Here is a 6,557-nt window from a genome sequence, read left to right as displayed (position 1 = left end):
CCCTCCCAGCCTGCTTACAGTGCCATTCCACCCTCCTAGCCTTCTTACAGTGCCACTCCACCCTTTCAGCCTGCTTACAGTGCCACTCCACCCTCCCAGCCTGATTACAGTGCCATTCCACCCTCGCAGTCTTCTTACAGTGGCATTCCACCCTCGAAGCCTGCTTACAGAACCACTCACTCCCAGCCCAGTATTTATTGCTTTAAAATTTCACGAATTCCAAAAATCACTGGACTGGTACTTTTCACTTGAAAGTCCAATAATTTCAAAGGTGTCAGAGTGATCGATCTTCAGTCTTTAATTACAGTTAATTCTTGTAAAGAAAAACTAAGGAAAGACACCAAAGTTCCTGCTTCTTTATTAATCATTAACATTCATCAATCATTTTCAATGCACATGTAAATATATATATATATATATATATATATATATATATATATATATATATATATATATATATATATATATATATATATAGAAACACACAAAAATATATATATATATATATATATATATATATATATATATATATATATATATATATATATATATATATATATATATATATATATATATATACATACACACACATATATTTATATATATATATATATGTGTGTGTGTGTACTCACCTAGTTGTACTCACCTAGTTGAGGTTGCGGGGGTCGAGTCCGAGCTCCTGGCCCCGCCTCTTCACTGATCGCTACTAGGTCACTTTCTCTGAACCGTGAGCTTTATCATACCTCTGCTTAAAGCTATGTATGGATCCTGCCTCCACTACATCGCTTCCCAAACTATTCCACTTACTGACTACTCTGTGGCTGAAGAAATACTTCCTAACATCCCTGTGATTCATCTGTGTCTTCAACTTCCAACTGTGTCCCCTTGTTACTGTGTCCAATCTCTGGAACATCCTGTCTTTGTCCACCTTGCCAATTCCTCTCAGTATTTTGTATGTCGTTATCATGTTCCCCCTATCTCTCCTGTCCTCCAGTGTCGTCAGGTTGATTTCCCTTAACCTCTCCTCGTAGGACATACCTCTTAGCTCTGGGACTAGTCTTGTTGCAAACCTTTGCACTTTCTCTAGTTTCTTTACGTGCTTGGCTAGGTGTGGGTTCCAAACTGGTGCCGCATACTCCAATATGGGCCTAACGTACACGGTGTACAGGGTCCTGAATGATTCCTTATTAAGATGTCGGAATGCTGTTCTGAGGTTCGCTAGGCGCCCATATGCTGCAGCAGTTATTTGATTGATGTGCGCTTCAGGAGATGTGCCTGGTGTTATACTCTACCCAAGATCTTTTTCCTTGAGTGAGGTTTGTAGTCTCTGGCCCTCTAGACTGTACTCCGTCTGCGGTCTTCTTTGCCCTTCCCCAATCTTCAGGACTTTGCACTTGGTGGGACTGAACTCCAGGAGCCAATTGCTGGACCAGGTCTGCAGCCTGTCCAGATCCCTTTGTAGTTCTGCCTGGTCTTCGATCGAGTGAATTCTTCTCATCAACTTCACGTCATCTGCAAACAGGGACACCTCGGAGTCTATTCCTTCCGTCATGTCGTTCACAAATACCAGAAACAGCACTGGTCCTAGGACTGACCCCTGTGGGACCCCGCTGGTCACAGGTGCCCACTCTGACACCTCGCCACGTACCATGACTCGCTGCTGTCTTCCTGACAAGTATTCCCTGATCCACTGTAGTGCCTTCCCTGTTATCCCTGCTTGGTCCTCCAGTTTTTGCACCAATCTCTTGTGTGGAACTGTGTCAAACGCCTTCTTGCAGTCCAAGAATATGCAATCCACCCACCCCTCTCTCTCTTCTCTTACTGCTGTCACCATGTCATAGAACTCCAGTAGGTTTGTGACACAGGATTTCCCGTCCCTGAAACAATGTTGGCTGCTGTTGATGAGATCATTCCTTTCTAGGTGTTCCACCACTCTTCTCCTGATAATCTTCTCCATGATTTTGCATACTATACATGTCAGTGACACTGGTTTGTAGTTTAATGCTTCATGTCTGTCCCCTTTTTTAAAGATTGGGACTACATTTGCTGTCTTCCGTGCCTCAGGCAATCTCCCTGTTTCGGTAGATATATTGAATAGTGTTGTTAGGGGTACACATAGCGCCTCTGCTCCCTCTCTCAATACCCATGGGGAGATGTTATCTGGCCCCATTGCCTTTGAGGTATCTAGCTCACTCAGAAGCCTCTTCACTTCTTCCTCGGTTGTGTGCACTGTGTCCAGCACATGGTGGTGTGCACCACCTCTCCGTCTTTCTGGAGCCCTTTCTGTCTCCTCTGTGAACACTACTTTGAATCTCTTGTTGAGTTCCTCACATACTTCACGGTCATTTCTTGTTGTCTCTCCTCCTTCCTTCCTTAGCCTGATTACCTGGTCCTTGACTGTTTTTTTCCTCCTGATGTGGCTGTACAACAGTTTCGGGTCAGATTTGGCTTTCGCTGCTATGTCATTTTCATATTGTCTTTGGGCCTCCCTTCTTATCTGTGCATATTCGTTTCTGGCTCTACGACTGCTCTCCTTATTCTCCTGGGTCCTTTGCCTTCTATATTTCTTCCATTCCCTAGCACACTTGGTTTTTGCCTCCCTGCACCTTTGGGTAAACCATGGGCTCATCCTGGCTTTTTCATTATTCCTGTTACCCTTGGGTACAAACCTCTCCTCAGCCTCCTTGCATTTTGTTGCTACATATTCCATCATCTCATTAACTGGCTTCCCTGCCAGTTCTCTGTCCCACTGAACCCCGTTCAGGAAGTTCCTCATTCCTGTGTAGTCCCCTTTCTTGTAGTTTGGCTTCATTCGTCCAGGCCTTCCTGCTTCTTCCTCCACTTGTAGCTCTACTGTGTATTCGAAGCATAGAACCACATGGTCACTGCCCCCAAGGGGTCTTTCATATGTGATGTCCTCGATATCTGCACTACTCAAGGTGAATACTAAGTCTAGCCTTGCTGGTTCATCCTCTCCTCTCTCTCTTGTAGTGTCCCTTACGTGTTGGTACATGAAGTTTTCCAGTACCACCTCCATCATCTTAGCCCTCCATGTATCTTGGCCCCCATGCGGATCCAAGTTCTCCCAATCGATCTCCTTGTGGTTAAAGTCACCCATGATCAGGAGCTTTGCCCTGCATGTATGAGCTCTTCTGGCCACTCTAGCCAGTGTGTCAACCATCGCTCTATTGCTCTCTTCGTACTCTTGCCGTGGCCTCCTGCTGTTCTGTGGTGGGTTATACATCACTGCTATTACCACCTTGGGACCTCCAGAGTGAAGCGTTCCTGCTATGTAATCACTTTCTTCTCCGCTGTCTCCTCTCTCCAGCTCATCAAAATTCCAGCGATTTTTGATCAGCAATGCCACTCCTCCACCCTCCCTGTTCCCTCTGTCTTTCCTCAGGATTTGGTATCCCATTGGAAAGATGGCATCTGTTATCATACCTGTAAGCTTGGTTTCTGTGAGAGCTATGATGTCCTGTGATGCCTCTTTGACTCTTTCAAGCCACTCCTCCCACTTATTTGTTATACCATCAGCGTTTGTGTACCATACCTTCAGTTTCCTTTCCAACACTGGTTTGTGGGGCCTGTGAGGGTGGGAGACCTGGTGGCATACTGTGGGATTCTATAGCTCGGTTTTGGGTGGAGGCTGTGGGTATGGATTGTAGTGTGTGTTGGGATGGTGTGATAGGTTGTATGGTTCTGAGAATAGTTGTGTGTGTGCTTGCCCTTGCTGTTCTGTTCTGCTCTGACTGACCTCTGCTGGTTCCATCCTTGTCTCTTTTCCTAGCTCCTTTCGCTTTTTTGTCCTCTCCCTCAGCTGTGTGTGTGTGTGTGTGTGTGTGTGTGTGTGTGTGTACTCACCTAATTGTACTCACCTAATTGTGGTTGCAGGGGTCGAGACTCAGCTCCTGGCCCCTCCTCTTCACTGATCGCTACTAGGTCCTCTCCCTCTCTGCTTCCTGAGCTTTGTCATACCTCTTCTTAAAACTATGTATGGTCCCTGCCTCCACTACTTCACTTGCTAGGCTATTCCACTTGCTGACAACTCTATGACTGAAGAAATACTTTCTAAAGTCCCTGTGACTCGTCTGAGTCTTCAGCTTCCATTGTGACCCCTTGTCCCTGTGTCCCCTCTCTGGAACATCCTATCTCTGTCCACCTTGTCTATTCCCCGCAGTATCTTGTATGTCGTTATCACGTCTCCCCTGACCCTTCTGTCCTCCAGTGTCGTCAGTCCGATTTCCCTTAACCTTTCCTCGTACGACATTCCCTTGAGCTCTGGGACTAGCCTTGTTGCAAACCTTTGTACTTTCTCTAACTTCTTGACGTGCTTGACCAGGTGTGGGTTCCAGACTTGTGCTGCATACTCCAGTATGGGCCTAACATACACAGTGTACAGTGTCTTGAACGATTCCTTATTGAGGTATCGGAACGCTATTCTCAGGTTTGCCAGGCGCCCGTATGCTGCAGCGGTTATTTGGTTGATGTGTGCCTCCGGTGATGTGCTCGGTGTCATGGTCACCCCAAGGTCTTTCTCCCTGAGTGAGGTCTGTAGTCTTTGTCCACCTAGCCTATACTCTGTCTGAGGTCTTCTTTGCCCCTCCCCAATCTTCATGACTTTGCATTTGGCTGGATTGAATTCGTGAAGCCAGTTACTGGACCACATGTCCAGCCTGTCCAGGTCTCTTTGCAGTCCTGCCTCATCCTCGTCCGATTTAATTCTTCTCATCAACTTCACGTCATCTGCGAACAGGGACACTTCAGAGTCTATTCCTTCCACCATGACGTTCACATATATCAAAAATAGCACTGGTCCTAGAACTGACCCCTGTGGGACCCCGCTCGTAACAGGCACCCACTGTGATACCTCTTCACGTACCATGACTCGTTGCTGCCTCCCTGTCAGGTATTCCCTTATCCATTGCAGTGCCCTCCCATTTACATGCGCCTGATCCTCCAGCTTCTGCACTAATCTCTTGTGGGGAACTGTGTCAAAAGCCTTCCTGCAGTCTAGGAAAACGCAATCTACCCACCCCTCTCTCTCGTGTCTTACTTCTGTTACCTTGTCATTAAACTCCAGGAGGTTTGTGATACAAGATTTGCCTTCCATGAACCCATGCTGGTTTTCATTTATAATCTTGTTCCTTTCCAGGTGTTCGACCACTCTCCTCCTGATAATCTTCTCCATGACTTTGCACACAATACATGTCAGAGACACAGGTCTGTAGTTTAGTGCCTCGTTTCTGTTTCCTTTCTTAAATATGGGGACTACATTAGCTGTCTTCCATTTCTCAGGTAGTTGCCCAGTTTCAAGGGATGTGTGTGTGTGTGCTTGTGTATTCGCCTAGTAGAGGTGTGTGTATATGTGTGCATATGTGTGTGTGTTCGTGTGTTTGGCGGAAATTGGTACTAGGGTCTAAAGGTTCTATAAGTGTCTACCCTTCTCTGTGTGTGTGTGTGTATGTGTGTGAGGGAGAGATGGTTAGGGGGGTAGGGGAGGGGTTGTTGTGGTTGAAAGATCTGTTATGCCTCTCTGTCGTGTTGGCTCATATTTAGTCCCAGTTGTCTTTCCTATTAATGCTACTCTCTCCACTTATTGCCCTTTCTGGATTTAAGTATCAGTTACTGCTGGTTATTATCCTAATCCTTGCTCACATTGAGAGAGGACTTCCTAGCTTCCTAAGTATTCATACTGCTAATAACTACTGGTAGTAACACTACGTTACCCCTAGGCTACCCCTCGCTAGTCTGCTCTACACCTCACACTCTCGTCAACATTATCTTCACCTTATCTATGCTATTCTATCCTAATTCTGGTAATAGCTTGCAGGAGTGAGTGTCCAGTATCTAACAGTGATCCAGAGACCAGAATGTGACAACTTGCAACCACAGTAGGTGAGTAATACTTGCACTGGCAGCGGTGCGGTGACAGGCTGCCAGATGCTGATGACGTAGTCGTCATACATAGGCCTTCTATCACTATTTTGGAGATCCTTCGCCCATGATATTTATAACCATATATGCTCATACATCCCACGTTCCTCACGTGATTTCACTTTCCACTTATGATAGTATTATACACTTCTCATTATAAACACTTCACTTTATTTGAATAATGGCATGCCACTTGTTGTGACATCACTGCTTCAGCAGGCCTACTCTGCTACTTTCCCCTTATTATATGTTTTATTTTTCCTTTCTCCTTTTGCTTATTAACGTTTTCCCTCTCACTGTATAGTGCCCCACATTTCACTTGTTATCCAAACGCTGGTAATTCTTGAACACCCGCTTCCACACTCACTTTGATCTTTGTATATTTGAATCTGTGTGGCAACAGGTGCCTACTAGCCACTAACGGTTTGGCCCTTTGAAATATTAATGATTTCAGGCTTCCTCTCGACTTTTTTTAACTAATAACTTTAGTTATCACTCGTAGGATTGTTCCCTGACGTTGTCACTACCACTGATTACTGCTAGCAGTTACTGCACAGCTTAAAAACACTAAGGTTCTCGGAGCCTTGTCACCCAATTCTGCACCCACTGTGTGTGTGTGT

The sequence above is a fragment of the Cherax quadricarinatus genome, chromosome 2 (assembly GCF_038502225.1).
Source record: "Cherax quadricarinatus isolate ZL_2023a chromosome 2, ASM3850222v1, whole genome shotgun sequence".
In the NCBI taxonomy this organism is placed as follows: domain Eukaryota; kingdom Metazoa; phylum Arthropoda; class Malacostraca; order Decapoda; family Parastacidae; genus Cherax; species Cherax quadricarinatus.
The sequence above is the reverse complement of the archived record's forward strand: the minus strand, read 5'-3'. Positions refer to the sequence as shown.